Genomic DNA, 15069 nt, shown 5'->3' with positions numbered 1-15069 from the left:
TGGGGCTCTGTGCTTTCTTTCGTTCTGAACAAGTGTTACTGTTTTCTGCACAAAAGCGATTCTGCGAAGCAATGTGAACAGGCACAGAGAAGGTGCTAGCAGGGAATTCTCTGCCTGCCTTTCCCCAGTGCTCTGCAAGCTCTCCAGGACAACAGTAAATATGGGGCTCTGTGCTTTCTTTCGTTCTGAACAAGTGTTACTGTTTTCTGCACAAAAGCAATTCTGCGAAGCAATGTGAACACTTCTGCTTCCCAGGCACAGAGAAGGTGCTAGCAGGGAATTCTCTGCCTGCCTTTCCCCAGTGCTCTGCAAGCTCTCCAGGACAACATAAAATCTGGGGCTCTGTGCTTTCTTTCGTTCTGAACAAGTGTTACTGTTTTCTGCACAAAAGCGATTCTGCGAAGCAATGTGAACACTTCTGCTTCCCAGGCACAGAGAAGGTGCTAGCAGGGAATTCTCTGCCTGCCTTTCCCCAGTGCTCTGCAAGCTCTCCAGGACAACATAAAATCTGGGGCTCTGTGCTTTCTTTCGTTCTGAACAAGTGTTACTGTTTTCTGCACAAAAGCGATTCTGCGAAGCAATGTGAACACTTCTGCTTCCCAGGCACAGAGAAGGTGCTAGCAGGGAATTCTCTGCCTGCCTTTCCCCAGTGCTCTGCAAGCTCTACAGGACAACATAAAATCTGGGGCTCTGTGCTTTCTTTCGTTCTGAACAAGTGTTACTGTTTTCTGCACAAAAGCGATTCTGAGAAGCAATGTGAACACTTCTGCTTCCCAGGCACAGAGAAGGTGCTAGCAGGGAATTCTCTACCTGCCTTTCCCCAGTGCTCTGCAAGCTCTCCAGGACAACATAAAATCTGGGGCTCTGTGCTTTCTTTCATTCTGAACAAGTGTTACTGTTTTCTGCACAAAAGCGATTCTGCGAAGCAATGTGATCTCTTCTGCTTCCCAGGAACAGAGAAGGTGCTAGCAGGGAATTCTCTGCCTGCCTTTCCCCAGTGCTCTGCAAGCTCTCCAGGACAACAGTAAATCTGGGGCTCTGTGCTTTCTTTCGTTCTGAACAAGTGTTACTGTTTTCTGCACAAAAGCGATTCTGCGAAGCAATGTGAACACTTCTGCTTCCCAGGCACAGAGAAGGTGCTAGCAGGGAATTCTCTGCCTGCCTTTCCCCAGTGCTCTGCAAGCTCTCCAGGACAACATAAAATCTGGGGCTCTGTGCTTTCTTTCGTTCTGAACAAGTGTTAGTGTTTTCTGCACAAAAGCGATTCTGCGAAGCAATGTGAACACTTCTGCTTCCCAGGCACAGAGAAGGTGCTAGCAGGGAATTCTCTACCTGCCTTTCCCCAGTGCTCTGCAAGCTCTCCAGGACAACATAAAATCTGGGGCTCTGTGCTTTCTTTCGTTCTGATCAAGTGTTACTGTTTTCTGCACAAAAGCGCTTCTGCGAAGCAATGTGAACACTTCTGCTTCCCAGGAACAGAGAAGGTGCTAGCAGGGAATTCTCTACCTGCCTTTCCCCAGTGCTCTGCAAGCTCTCCAGGACAACATAAAATCTGGGGCTCTGTGCTTTCTTTCGTTCTGAACAAGTGTTACTGTTTTCTGCACAAAAGCGATTCTGCGAAGCAATGTGAACACTTCTGCTTCCCAGGCACAGAGAAGGTGCTAGCAGGGAATTCTCTGCCTGCCTTTCCCCAGTGCTCTGCAAGCTCTCCAGGACAACATAAAATCTGGGGCTCTGTGCTTTCTTTCGTTCTGAACAAGTGTTACTGTTTTCTGCACAAAAGCGATTCTGCGAAGCAATGTGAACAGGCACAGAGAAGGTGCTAGCAGGGAATTCTCTGCCTGCCTTTCCCCAGTGCTCTGCAAGCTCTCCAGGACAACAGTAAATCTGGGGCTCTGTGCTTTCTTTCGTTCTGAACAAGTGTTACTGTTTTCTGCACAAAAGCGATTCTGAGAAGCAATGTGAACACTTCTGCTTCCCAGGCACAGAGAAGGTGCTAGCAGGGAATTCTCTGCCTGCCTTTCCCCAGTGCTCTGCAAGCTCTCCAGGACAACATAAAATCTGGGGCTCTGTGCTTTCTTTCGTTCTGAACAAGTGTTACTGTTTTCTGCACAAAAGCGATTCTGCGAAGCAATGTGAACACTTCTGCTTCCCAGGCACAGAGAAGGTGCTAGCAGGGAATTCTCTGCCTGCCTTTCCCCAGTGCTCTGCAAGCTCTCCAGGACAACATAAAATCTGGGGCTCTGTGCTTTCTTTCGTTCTGAACAAGTGTTACTGTTTTCTGCACAAAAGCGATTCTGCGAAGCAGTGTGAACAGGCACAGAGAAGGTGATAGCAGGGAATTCTCTGCCCTCCTTTCCCCAGTGCTCTGCAAGCTCTCCAGGAAAACATAAAATCTGGGGCTCTGTGCTTTCTTTCGTTCTGAACAAGTGTTAGTGTTTTCTGCACAAAAGCGATTCTGCGAAGCAATGTGATCTCTTCTGCTTCCCAGGAACAGAGAAGGTGCTAGCAGGGAATTCTCTGCCTGCCTTTCCCCAGTGCTCTGCAAGCTCTCCAGGACAACAGTAAATCTGGGGCTCTGTGCTTTCTTTCGTTCTGAACAAGTGTTACTGTTTTCTGCACAAAAGCGATTCTGCGAAGCAATGTGAACACTTCTGCTTCCCAGGCACAGAGAAGGTGCTAGCAGGGAATTCTCTGCCTGCCTTTCCCCAGTGCTCTGCAAGCTCTCCAGGACAACATAAAATCTGGGGCTCTGTGCTTTCTTTCGTTCTGAACAAGTGTTAGTGTTTTCTGCACAAAAGCGATTCTGCGAAGCAATGTGAACACTTCTGCTTCCCAGGCACAGAGAAGGTGCTAGCAGGGAATTCTCTACCTGCCTTTCCCCAGTGCTCTGCAAGCTCTCCAGGACAACATAAAATCTGGGGCTCTGTGCTTTCTTTCGTTCTGATCAAGTGTTACTGTTTTCTGCACAAAAGCGCTTCTGCGAAGCAATGTGAACACTTCTGCTTCCCAGGAACAGAGAAGGTGCTAGCAGGGAATTCTCTACCTGCCTTTCCCCAGTGCTCTGCAAGCTCTCCAGGACAACATAAAATCTGGGGCTCTGTGCTTTCTTTCGTTCTGAACAAGTGTTACTGTTTTCTGCACAAAAGCGATTCTGCGAAGCAATGTGAACACTTCTGCTTCCCAGGCACAGAGAAGGTGCTAGCAGGGAATTCTCTGCCTGCCTTTCCCCAGTGCTCTGCAAGCTCTCCAGGACAACATAAAATCTGGGGCTCTGTGCTTTCTTTCGTTCTGAACAAGTGTTACTGTTTTCTGCACAAAAGCGATTCTGCGAAGCAATGTGAACAGGCACAGAGAAGGTGCTAGCAGGGAATTCTCTGCCTGCCTTTCCCCAGTGCTCTGCAAGCTCTCCAGGACAACAGTAAATCTGGGGCTCTGTGCTTTCTTTCGTTCTGAACAAGTGTTACTGTTTTCTGCACAAAAGCGATTCTGCGAAGCAATGTGAACACTTCTGCTTCCCAGGCACAGAGAAGGTGCTAGCAGGGAATTCTCTGCCTGCCCTTCCCCAGTGCTCTGCAAGCTCTCCAGGACAACATAAAATCTGGGGCTCTGTGCTTTCTTTTCTTCTGAACAAGTGTTACTTTTTTCTGCACAAAAGCGATTCTGCGAAGCAATGTGAACACTTCTGCTTCCCATGCACAGAGAAGGTGCTAGCAGGGAATTCTCTACCTGCCTTTCCCCAGTGCTCTGCAAGCTCTCCAGGACAACATAAAATCTGGGGCTCTGTGCTTTCTTTCGTTCTGATCAAGTGTTACTGTTTTCTGCACAAAAGCGATTCTGCGAAGCAATGTGAACACTTCTGCTTCCCAGGCACAGAGAAGGTGCTAGCAGGGAATTCTCTACCTGCCTTTCCCCAGTGCTCTGCAAGCTCTCCAGGACAACATAAAATCTGGGGCTCTGTGCTTTCTTTCGTTCTGATCAAGTGTTACTGTTTTCTGCACAAAAGCGATTCTGCCAAGCAATGTGAACTCTTCTGCTTCCCAGGCACAGAGAAGGTGCTAGCAGGGAATTCTCTGCCTGCCTTTCCCCAGTGCTCTGCAAGCTCTCCAGGACAACAGTAAATCTGGGGCTCTGTGCTTTCTTTCGTTCTGAACAAGTGTTACTGTTTTCTGCACAAAAGCGATTCTGCGAAGCAATGTGAACAGGCACAGAGAAGGTGCTAGCAGGGAATTCTCTGCCTGCCTTTCCCCAGTGCTCTGCAAGCTCTCCAGGACAACAGTAAATATGGGGCTCTGTGCTTTCTTTCGTTCTGAACAAGTGTTACTGTTTTCTGCACAAAAAGCAATTCTGCGAAGCAATGTGAACACTTCTGCTTCCCAGGCACAGAGAAGGTGCTAGCAGGGAATTCTCTGCCTGCCTTTCCCCAGTGCTCTGCAAGCTCTCCAGGACAACATAAAATCTGGGGCTCTGTGCTTTCTTTCGTTCTGAACAAGTGTTACTGTTTTCTGCACAAAAGCGATTCTGCGAAGCAATGTGAACACTTCTGCTTCCCAGGCACAGAGAAGGTGCTAGCAGGGAATTCTCTGCCTGCCTTTCCCCAGTGCTCTGCAAGCTCTCCAGGACAACATAAAATCTGGGGCTCTGTGCTTTCTTTCGTTCTGAACAAGTGTTACTGTTTTCTGCACAAAAGCGATTCTGCGAAGCAATGTGAACACTTCTGCTTCCCAGGCACAGAGAAGGTGCTAGCAGGGAATTCTCTGCCTGCCTTTCCCCAGTGCTCTGCAAGCTCTCCAGGACAACATAAAATCTGGGGCTCTGTGCTTTCTTTCGTTCTGAACAAGTGTTACTGTTTTCTGCACAAAAGCGATTCTGCGAAGCAATGTGAAGACTTCTGCTTCCCAGGCACAGAGAAGGTGCTAGCAGGGAATTCTCTACCTGCCTTTCCCCAGTGCTCTGCAAGCTCTCCAGGACAACATAAAATCTGGGGCTCTGTGCTTTCTTTCATTCTGAACAAGTGTTACTGTTTTCTGCACAAAAGGGATTCTGAGAAGCAATGTGAACACTTCTGCTTCCCAGGCACAGAGAAGGTGCTAGCAGGGAATTCTCTGCCTGCCTTTCCCCAGTGCTCTGCAAGCTCTCCAGGACAACATAAAATCTGGGGCTCTGTGCTTTCTTTCGTTCTGAACAAGTCTTAGTGTTTTCTGCACAAAAGCGATTCTGCGAAGCAATGTGAACACTTCTGCTTCCCAGGCACAGAGAAGGTGCTAGCAGGGAATTCTCTGCCTGCCTTTCCCCAGTGCTCTGCAAGCTCTCCAGGACAACATAAAATCTGGGGCTCTGTGCTTTCTTTCGTTCTGAACAAGTGTTACTGTTTTCTGCACAAAAGCGATTCTGCGAAGCAGTGTGAACAGGCACAGAGAAGGTGATAGCAGGGAATTCTCTGCCCTCCTTTCCCCAGTGCTCTGCAAGCTCTCCAGGACAACATAAAATCTGGGGCTCTGTGCTTTCTTTCGTTCTGAACAAGTGTTACTCTTTTCTGCACAAAAGCGATTCTGCGAAGCAATGTGATCACTTCTGCTTCCCAGGAACAGAGAAGGTGCTAGCAGGGAATTCTCTACCTGCCCTTCCCCAGTGCTCTGCAAGCTCTCCAGGACAACAGCAAATCTGGGGCTCTGTGCTTTCATTCGTTCTGAACAAGTGTTACTGTTTTCTGCACAAAAGCGATTCTGCGAAGCAATGTGAACACTTCTGCTTCCCAGGCACAGAGAAGGTGCTAGCAGGGAATTCTCTGCCTGCCTTTCCCCAGTGCTCTGCAAGCTCTCCAGGACAACATAAAATATGGGGCTCTGTGCTTTCTTTCGTTCTGAACAAGTGTTACTGTTTTCTGCACAAAAGCGATTCTGCGAAGCAATGTGAACACTTCTGCTTCCCAGGCACAGAGAAGGTGCTAGCAGGGAATTCTCTGCCTGCCTTTCCCCAGTGCTCTGCAAGCTCTACAGGACAACATAAAATCTGGGGCTCTGTGCTTTCTTTCGTTCTGAACAAGTGTTACTGTTTTCTGCACAAAAGCGATTCTGAGAAGCAATGTGAACACTTCTGCTTCCCAGGCACAGAGAAGGTGCTAGCAGGGAATTCTCTACCTGCCTTTCCCCAGTGCTCTGCAAGCTCTCCAGGACAACATAAAATCTGGGGCTCTGTGCTTTCTTTCGTTCTGAACAAGTGTTACTGTTTTCTGCACAAAAGCGATTCTGCGAAGCAATGTGAACACTTCTGCTTCCCAGGCACAGAGAAGGTGCTAGCAGGGAATTCTCTGCCTGTCTTTCCCCAGTGCTCTGCAAGCTCTCCAGGACAACATAAAATCTGGGGCTCTGTGCTTTCTTTCGTTCTGAACAAGTGTTACTGTTTTCTGCACAAAAGCGATTCTGCGAAGCAGTGTGAACAGGCACAGAGAAGGTGATAGCAGGGAATTCTCTGCCCTCCTTTCCCCAGTGCTCTGCAAGCTCTCCAGGAAAACATAAAATCTGGGGCTCTGTGCTTTCTTTCGTTCTGAACAAGTGTTACTGTTTTCTGCACAAAATCGATTCTGAGAAGCAATGTGAACACTTCTGCTTCCCAGGCACAGAGAAGGTGCTAGCAGGGAATTCTCTGCCTGCCTTTCCCCAGTGCTCTGCAAGCTCTCCAGGACAACAGTAAATCTGGGGCTCTGTGCTTTCTTTCGTTCTGAACAAGTGTTACTGTTTTCTGCACAAAAGCGATTCTGCGAAGCAATGTGAACACTTCTGCTTCCCAGGCACAGAGAAGGTGCTAGCAGGGAATTCTCTACCTGCCATTCCCCAGTGCTCTGCAAGCTCTCCAGGACAACATAAAATCTGGGGCTCTGTGCTTTCTTTCGTTCTGAACAAGTGTTACTGTTTTCTGCACAAAAGCGATTCTGCGAAGCAATGTGAACACTTCTGCTTCCCAGGCACAGAGAAGGTGCTAGCAGGGAATTCTCTACCTGCCTTTCCCCAGTGCTCTGCAAGCTCTCCAGGACAACATAAAATCTGGGGCTCTGTGCTTTCTTTTGTTCTGAACAAGTGTTACTGTTTTCTGCACAAAAGCGATTCTGCGAAGCAATGTGAACACTTCTGCTTCCCAGGCACAGAGAAGGTGCTAGCAGGGAATTCTCTGCCTGCCTTTCCCTAGTGCTCTGCAAGCTCTCCAGGACAACATAAAATCTGGGGCTCTGTGCTTTCTTTCGTTCTGAACAAGTGTTACTGTTTTCTGCACAAAAGCGATTCTGCGAAGCAATGTGAACAGGCACAGAGAAGGTGCTAGCAGGGAATTCTCTGCCTGCCTTTCCCCAGTGCTCTGCAAGCTCTCCAGGACAACATAAAATCTGGGGCTCTGTGCTTTCTTTTGTTCTGAACAAGTGTTACTGTTTTCTGCACAAAAGCGATTCTGCGAAGCAATGTGAACACTTCTGCTTCCCAGGCACAGAGAAGGTGCTAGCAGGGAATTCTCTGCCTGCCTTTCCCCAGTGCTCTGCAAGCTCTCCAGGACAACAGTAAATCTGGGGCTCTGTGCTTTCTTTCGTTCTGAACAAGTGTTACTGTTTTCTGCACAAAAGCGATTCTGCGAAGCAATGTGAACACTTCTGCTTCCCAGGCACAGAGAAGGTGCTAGCAGGGAATTCTCTGCCTGCCTTTCCCCAGTGCTCTGCAAGCTCTCCAGGACAACATAAAATCTGGGGCTCTGTGCTTTCTTTCGTTCTGAACAAGTGTTAGTGTTTTCTGCACAAAAGCGATTCTGCGAAGCAATGTGAACACTTCTGCTTCCCAGGCACAGAGAAGGTGCTAGCAGGGAATTCTCTACCTGCCTTTCCCCAGTGCTCTGCAAGCTCTCCAGGACAACATAAAATCTGGGGCTCTGTGCTTTCTTTCGTTCTGATCAAGTGTTACTGTTTTCTGCACAAAAGCGCTTCTGCGAAGCAATGTGAACACTTCTGCTTCCCAGGAACAGAGAAGGTGCTAGCAGGGAATTCTCTACCTGCCTTTCCCCAGTGCTCTGCAAGCTCTCCAGGACAACATAAAATCTGGGGCTCTGTGCTTTCTTTCGTTCTGAACAAGTGTTACTGTTTTCTGCACAAAAGCGATTCTGCGAAGCAATGTGAACACTTCTGCTTCCCAGGCACAGAGAAGGTGCTAGCAGGGAATTCTCTGCCTGCCTTTCCCCAGTGCTCTGCAAGCTCTCCAGGACAACATAAAATCTGGGGCTCTGTGCTTTCTTTCGTTCTGAACAAGTGTTACTGTTTTCTGCACAAAAGCGATTCTGCGAAGCAATGTGAACAGGCACAGAGAAGGTGCTAGCAGGGAATTCTCTGCCTGCCTTTCCCCAGTGCTCTGCAAGCTCTCCAGGACAACAGTAAATCTGGGGCTCTGTGCTTTCTTTCGTTCTGAACAAGTGTTACTGTTTTCTGCACAAAAGCGATTCTGCGAAGCAATGTGAACACTTCTGCTTCCCAGGCACAGAGAAGGTGCTAGCAGGGAATTCTCTGCCTGCCCTTCCCCAGTGCTCTGCAAGCTCTCCAGGACAACATAAAATCTGGGGCTCTGTGCTTTCTTTTCTTCTGAACAAGTGTTACTTTTTTCTGCACAAAAGAGATTCTGCGAAGCAATGTGAACACTTCTGCTTCCCAGGCACAGAGAAGGTGCTAGCAGGGAATTCTCTACCTGCCTTTCCCCAGTGCTCTGCAAGCTCTCCAGGACAACATAAAATCTGGGGCTCTGTGCTTTCTTTCGTTCTGATCAAGTGTTACTGTTTTCTGCACAAAAGCGATTCTGAGAAGCAATGTGAACACTTCTGCTTCCCAGGCACAGAGAAGGTGCTAGCAGGGAATTCTCTGCCTGCCTTTCCCCAGTGCTCTGCAAGCTCTCCAGGACAACATAAAATCTGGGGCTCTGTGCTTTCTTTCGTTCTGAACAAGTGTTACTGTTTTCTGCACAAAAGCGATTCTGCGAAGCAATGTGAACACTTCTGCTTCCCAGGCACAGAGAAGGTGCTAGCAGGGAATTCTCTACCTGCCTTTCCCCAGTGCTCTGCAAGCTCTCCAGGACAACATAAAATCTGGGGCTCTGTGCTTTCTTTCGTTCTGATCAACTGTTACTGTTTTCTGCACAAAAGCGATTCTGCCAAGCAATGTGAACTCTTCTGCTTCCCAGGCACAGAGAAGGTGCTAGCAGGGAATTCTCTGCCTGCCTTTCCCCAGTGCTCTGCAAGCTCTCCAGGACAACAGTAAATCTGGGGCTCTGTGCTTTCTTTCGTTCTGAACAAGTGTTACTGTTTTCTGCACAAAAGCGATTCTGCGAAGCAATGTGAACAGGCACAGAGAAGGTGCTAGCAGGGAATTCTCTGCCTGCCTTTCCCCAGTGCTCTGCAAGCTCTCCAGGACAACAGTAAATATGGGGCTCTGTGCTTTCTTTCGTTCTGAACAAGTGTTACTGTTTTCTGCACAAAAGCAATTCTGCGAAGCAATGTGAACACTTCTGCTTCCCAGGCACAGAGAAGGTGCTAGCAGGGAATTCTCTGCCTGCCTTTCCCCAGTGCTCTGCAAGCTCTCCAGGACAACATAAAATCTGGGGCTCTGTGCTTTCTTTCGTTCTGAACAAGTGTTACTGTTTTCTGCACAAAAGCGATTCTGCGAAGCAATGTGAACACTTCTGCTTCCCAGGCACAGAGAAGGTGCTAGCAGGGAATTCTCTGCCTGCCTTTCCCCAGTGCTCTGCAAGCTCTCCAGGACAACATAAAATCTGGGGCTCTGTGCTTTCTTTCGTTCTGAACAAGTGTTACTGTTTTCTGCACAAAAGCGATTCTGCGAAGCAATGTGAACACTTCTGCTTCCCAGGCACAGAGAAGGTGCTAGCAGGGAATTCTCTGCCTGCCTTTCCCCAGTGCTCTGCAAGCTCTACAGGACAACATAAAATCTGGGGCTCTGTGCTTTCTTTCGTTCTGAACAAGTGTTACTGTTTTCTGCACAAAAGCGATTCTGAGAAGCAATGTGAACACTTCTGCTTCCCAGGCACAGAGAAGGTGCTAGCAGGGAATTCTCTACCTGCCTTTCCCCAGTGCTCTGCAAGCTCTCCAGGACAACATAAAATCTGGGGCTCTGTGCTTTCTTTCATTCTGAACAAGTGTTACTGTTTTCTGCACAAAAGCGATTCTGAGAAGCAATGTGAACACTTCTGCTTCCCAGGCACAGAGAAGGTGCTAGCAGGGAATTCTCTGCCTGCCTTTCCCCAGTGCTCTGCAAGCTCTCCAGGACAACATAAAATCTGGGGCTCTGTGCTTTCTTTCGTTCTGAACAAGTGTTACTGTTTTCTGCACAAAAGCGATTCTGCGAAGCAATGTGAACACTTCTGCTTCCCAGGCACAGAGAAGGTGCTAGCAGGGAATTCTCTGCCTGCCTTTCCCCAGTGCTCTGCAAGCTCTCCAGGACAACATAAAATCTGGGGCTCTGTGCTTTCTTTCGTTCTGAACAAGTGTTACTGTTTTCTGCACAAAAGCGATTCTGCGAAGCAGTGTGAACAGGCACAGAGAAGGTGATAGCAGGGAATTCTCTGCCCTCCTTTCCCCAGTGCTCTGCAAGCTCTCCAGGAAAACATAAAATCTGGGGCTCTGTGCTTTCTTTCGTTCTGAACAAGTGTTAGTGTTTTCTGCACAAAAGCGATTCTGCGAAGCAATGTGATCTCTTCTGCTTCCCAGGAACAGAGAAGGTGCTAGCAGGGAATTCTCTGCCTGCCTTTCCCCAGTGCTCTGCAAGCTCTCCAGGACAACAGTAAATCTGGGGCTCTGTGCTTTCTTTCGTTCTGAACAAGTGTTACTGTTTTCTGCACAAAAGCGATTCTGCGAAGCAATGTGAACACTTCTGCTTCCCAGGCACAGAGAAGGTGCTAGCAGGGAATTCTCTGCCTGCCTTTCCCCAGTGCTCTGCAAGCTCTCCAGGACAACATAAAATCTGGGGCTCTGTGCTTTCTTTCGTTCTGAACAAGTGTTAGTGTTTTCTGCACAAAAGCGATTCTGCGAAGCAATGTGAACACTTCTGCTTCCCAGGCACAGAGAAGGTGCTAGCAGGGAATTCTCTACCTGCCTTTCCCCAGTGCTCTGCAAGCTCTCCAGGACAACATAAAATCTGGGGCTCTGTGCTTTCTTTCGTTCTGATCAAGTGTTACTGTTTTCTGCACAAAAGCGCTTCTGCGAAGCAATGTGAACACTTCTGCTTCCCAGGAACAGAGAAGGTGCTAGCAGGGAATTCTCTACCTGCCTTTCCCCAGTGCTCTGCAAGCTCTCCAGGACAACATAAAATCTGGGGCTCTGTGCTTTCTTTCGTTCTGAACAAGTGTTACTGTTTTCTGCACAAAAGCGATTCTGCGAAGCAATGTGAACACTTCTGCTTCCCAGGCACAGAGAAGGTGCTAGCAGGGAATTCTCTGCCTGCCTTTCCCCAGTGCTCTGCAAGCTCTCCAGGACAACATAAAATCTGGGGCTCTGTGCTTTCTTTCGTTCTGAACAAGTGTTACTGTTTTCTGCACAAAAGCGATTCTGCGAAGCAATGTGAACAGGCACAGAGAAGGTGCTAGCAGGGAATTCTCTGCCTGCCTTTCCCCAGTGCTCTGCAAGCTCTCCAGGACAACAGTAAATCTGGGGCTCTGTGCTTTCTTTCGTTCTGAACAAGTGTTACTGTTTTCTGCACAAAAGCGATTCTGAGAAGCAATGTGAACACTTCTGCTTCCCAGGCACAGAGAAGGTGCTAGCAGGGAATTCTCTGCCTGCCTTTCCCCAGTGCTCTGCAAGCTCTCCAGGACAACATAAAATCTGGGGCTCTGTGCTTTCTTTCGTTCTGAACAAGTGTTACTGTTTTCTGCACAAAAGCGATTCTGCGAAGCAATGTGAACACTTCTGCTTCCCAGGCACAGAGAAGGTGCTAGCAGGGAATTCTCTGCCTGCCTTTCCCCAGTGCTCTGCAAGCTCTCCAGGACAACATAAAATCTGGGGCTCTGTGCTTTCTTTCGTTCTGAACAAGTGTTACTGTTTTCTGCACAAAAGCGATTCTGCGAAGCAGTGTGAACAGGCACAGAGAAGGTGATAGCAGGGAATTCTCTGCCCTCCTTTCCCCAGTGCTCTGCAAGCTCTCCAGGAAAACATAAAATCTGGGGCTCTGTGCTTTCTTTCGTTCTGAACAAGTGTTAGTGTTTTCTGCACAAAAGCGATTCTGCGAAGCAATGTGATCTCTTCTGCTTCCCAGGAACAGAGAAGGTGCTAGCAGGGAATTCTCTGCCTGCCTTTCCCCAGTGCTCTGCAAGCTCTCCAGGACAACAGTAAATCTGGGGCTCTGTGCTTTCTTTCGTTCTGAACAAGTGTTACTGTTTTCTGCACAAAAGCGATTCTGCGAAGCAATGTGAACACTTCTGCTTCCCAGGCACAGAGAAGGTGCTAGCAGGGAATTCTCTGCCTGCCTTTCCCCAGTGCTCTGCAAGCTCTCCAGGACAACATAAAATCTGGGGCTCTGTGCTTTCTTTCGTTCTGAACAAGTGTTAGTGTTTTCTGCACAAAAGCGATTCTGCGAAGCAATGTGAACACTTCTGCTTCCCAGGCACAGAGAAGGTGCTAGCAGGGAATTCTCTACCTGCCTTTCCCCAGTGCTCTGCAAGCTCTCCAGGACAACATAAAATCTGGGGCTCTGTGCTTTCTTTCGTTCTGATCAAGTGTTACTGTTTTCTGCACAAAAGCGCTTCTGCGAAGCAATGTGAACACTTCTGCTTCCCAGGAACAGAGAAGGTGCTAGCAGGGAATTCTCTACCTGCCTTTCCCCAGTGCTCTGCAAGCTCTCCAGGACAACATAAAATCTGGGGCTCTGTGCTTTCTTTCGTTCTGAACAAGTGTTACTGTTTTCTGCACAAAAGCGATTCTGCGAAGCAATGTGAACACTTCTGCTTCCCAGGCACAGAGAAGGTGCTAGCAGGGAATTCTCTGCCTGCCTTTCCCCAGTGCTCTGCAAGCTCTCCAGGACAACATAAAATCTGGGGCTCTGTGCTTTCTTTCGTTCTGAACAAGTGTTACTGTTTTCTGCACAAAAGCGATTCTGCGAAGCAATGTGAACAGGCACAGAGAAGGTGCTAGCAGGGAATTCTCTGCCTGCCTTTCCCCAGTGCTCTGCAAGCTCTCCAGGACAACAGTAAATCTGGGGCTCTGTGCTTTCTTTCGTTCTGAACAAGTGTTACTGTTTTCTGCACAAAAGCGATTCTGCGAAGCAATGTGAACACTTCTGCTTCCCAGGCACAGAGAAGGTGCTAGCAGGGAATTCTCTGCCTGCCCTTCCCCAGTGCTCTGCAAGCTCTCCAGGACAACATAAAATCTGGGGCTCTGTGCTTTCTTTTCTTCTGAACAAGTGTTACTTTTTTCTGCACAAAAGCGATTCTGCGAAGCAATGTGAACACTTCTGCTTCCCATGCACAGAGAAGGTGCTAGCAGGGAATTCTCTACCTGCCTTTCCCCAGTGCTCTGCAAGCTCTCCAGGACAACATAAAATCTGGGGCTCTGTGCTTTCTTTCGTTCTGATCAAGTGTTACTGTTTTCTGCACAAAAGCGATTCTGCGAAGCAATGTGAACACTTCTGCTTCCCAGGCACAGAGAAGGTGCTAGCAGGGAATTCTCTACCTGCCTTTCCCCAGTGCTCTGCAAGCTCTCCAGGACAACATAAAATCTGGGGCTCTGTGCTTTCTTTCGTTCTGATCAAGTGTTACTGTTTTCTGCACAAAAGCGATTCTGCCAAGCAATGTGAACTCTTCTGCTTCCCAGGCACAGAGAAGGTGCTAGCAGGGAATTCTCTGCCTGCCTTTCCCCAGTGCTCTGCAAGCTCTCCAGGACAACAGTAAATCTGGGGCTCTGTGCTTTCTTTCGTTCTGAACAAGTGTTACTGTTTTCTGCACAAAAGCGATTCTGCGAAGCAATGTGAACAGGCACAGAGAAGGTGCTAGCAGGGAATTCTCTGCCTGCCTTTCCCCAGTGCTCTGCAAGCTCTCCAGGACAACAGTAAATATGGGGCTCTGTGCTTTCTTTCGTTCTGAACAAGTGTTACTGTTTTCTGCACAAAAAGCAATTCTGCGAAGCAATGTGAACACTTCTGCTTCCCAGGCACAGAGAAGGTGCTAGCAGGGAATTCTCTGCCTGCCTTTCCCCAGTGCTCTGCAAGCTCTCCAGGACAACATAAAATCTGGGGCTCTGTGCTTTCTTTCGTTCTGAACAAGTGTTACTGTTTTCTGCACAAAAGCGATTCTGCGAAGCAATGTGAACACTTCTGCTTCCCAGGCACAGAGAAGGTGCTAGCAGGGAATTCTCTGCCTGCCTTTCCCCAGTGCTCTGCAAGCTCTCCAGGACAACATAAAATCTGGGGCTCTGTGCTTTCTTTCGTTCTGAACAAGTGTTACTGTTTTCTGCACAAAAGCGATTCTGCGAAGCAATGTGAACACTTCTGCTTCCCAGGCACAGAGAAGGTGCTAGCAGGGAATTCTCTGCCTGCCTTTCCCCAGTGCTCTGCAAGCTCTCCAGGACAACATAAAATCTGGGGCTCTGTGCTTTCTTTCGTTCTGAACAAGTGTTACTGTTTTCTGCACAAAAGCGATTCTGCGAAGCAATGTGAAGACTTCTGCTTCCCAGGCACAGAGAAGGTGCTAGCAGGGAATTCTCTACCTGCCTTTCCCCAGTGCTCTGCAAGCTCTCCAGGACAACATAAAATCTGGGGCTCTGTGCTTTCTTTCATTCTGAACAAGTGTTACTGTTTTCTGCACAAAAGGGATTCTGAGAAGCAATGTGAACACTTCTGCTTCCCAGGCACAGAGAAGGTGCTAGCAGGGAATTCTCTGCCTGCCTTTCCCCAGTGCTCTGCAAGCTCTCCAGGACAACATAAAATCTGGGGCTCTGTGCTTTCTTTCGTTCTGAACAAGTCTTAGTGTTTTCTGCACAAAAGCGATTCTGCGAAGCAATGTGAACACTTCTGCTTCCCAGGCACAGAGAAGGTGCTAGCAGGGAATTCTC

Source organism: Strix uralensis, chromosome 5 (assembly GCF_047716275.1).
Source record: "Strix uralensis isolate ZFMK-TIS-50842 chromosome 5, bStrUra1, whole genome shotgun sequence".
NCBI lineage: Eukaryota > Metazoa > Chordata > Aves > Strigiformes > Strigidae > Strix > Strix uralensis.
This window is presented reverse-complemented; position numbering follows the sequence as displayed.